The sequence below is a fragment of the Stylophora pistillata genome, chromosome 5 (genome assembly GCF_964205215.1).
Source record: "Stylophora pistillata chromosome 5, jaStyPist1.2, whole genome shotgun sequence".
Lineage (NCBI taxonomy): Eukaryota > Metazoa > Cnidaria > Anthozoa > Scleractinia > Pocilloporidae > Stylophora > Stylophora pistillata.
The window spans coordinates 24,483,350-24,485,078 of NC_142523.1; positions in this window are offsets into that span (position 1 = coordinate 24,483,350).

A 1,729-nucleotide genomic window follows, 5' to 3' on the forward strand; every position below is an offset into this window, starting at 1 on the left:
GCTTCAATAAACTTATGTAAGCTAAACCCGTTTTGTTTACTTCAGCCATTGCTACAAAACTGCCAGTTCGGAGTAGAAAACTTTCAGGGAGAGAAAGGCAAAGATGCAGAAAAAGTCTTAAAGAAAAAAAGAGACGAAAGTAGAAGAATATTAATGTGAGTAAATCTAATGGTAGATTTGAAGGAAACCATAAACTAAGATGACATTTAGTATCAAAGGGTAAGAACTAAGAAAATCCAGTTGCGCCGTCCTCGTTCTCATTTGTGTATTTCTCTTTCCCAGCTTATCCTCGCTTTGGAAGCAGACGTAGCATATTTCCAAAGCAATACTAACCCACTAATCTTTATATCATTTGTTTTTTTTATACACAGCAACTGACTGACTGCTCTTTACCAATCGAGCTGTCTATTCCACTGCCTTGATTAGATGGGTGGTATCTTAAGCTGGTTAGTCTTTAATGTTGTTAGTTGACATAACCACTTTTTATCATTGTCTGACCCCATTCTGATGATTCATTCTGCGGAAGTTGGCCTAAGGGAGATATTCCAAGTACCAAGGAAGCTTTTCTTTCTGATTTCATCTCTGCAGTCTCAGACCTTTCGACGTCTCGGGAGCAAGCGTTTGAATGTTCTCAATACTAACCGTGCCTTTCTGGTAAATTTAATGGAACCGTGGATCAGGTGTTCGAGAAGTGCATTCTTGCCAACATGCCCATGGATTCTCATTCAAATATTTTTAATTTTCTTTTTTTTTTTCCTTTTTTTCCCCAAGATCACTTACATATTATTAAGTTGTTAATGCCCCATGTTCTACTTCTGCTTTCATTGTAAACAATACCATGCTATGATTCTTTAACCTTTTTTTCGAGACAGCTCAAGGCGGTTATTTTCTTATCAACCTTCGTTGTGTCTCGTGACATGTCTTTGACAAAATAAACGATGGCCTTTAAATGAGAAACTGATGGATAACAAAGTCGTGAGTGTCTTTCAACAGGCGAAAAGAGAGGATTCGTAAAAGGAGAGGCGCTGCGCTTCCCAAGAATGAATTCGTCACGCTCCACGTTCAATAAATACTAAAAGTGTTTCAAAATACGAATAAAGCACAGAGGATATCAAGATGAAATTTAGGAGAAATGTATCTTTAAATTTTGATCTCACTGGGAGTGAAAGGTCACTCAAGAACTCACATGGGATTAGGCTAGGCCTACTCTGAGGCCTTAAGTCGCCGTAACCGTTTGGGCTATTTGAGGTGACTTAAGGCGACTTAAGTAAAATTGGTAGAAAAAACAATGCGACGTTAGGCGACTTAAGGCAAGTTAATGCCACTTAAAATGATTTTATTTGACTGAGGTGATAAAATCAAAGTTAACAAAAGTCTCTCGATAAACTTTAAAAATATGTACAGAATCCCTTACAATAAACACCACAGTCATTTTGGTTACTTTTGTATGCTGTTAAGTCACCATAGTCTAAAATATCCAGATTTCAAACCAATTTAGCTAAAAATAAATAGACAAGATTACCACAACAGTTATCGTCAAATTATAGAGTCAAAGCTAGTGAATAAATAGCTAGGAAACCAATTTAGCTTAAAATATTTAGAAAGAATTACCACAACAGTTATTGTTAAATTATACAGTCAAAGCTTTTCCATTAGATTTGTCGTGATGTGACGATGACGTTCCATGGCCAATGCCCCACTTTCCTGTGAAATTCTTGAATTCTCTTCA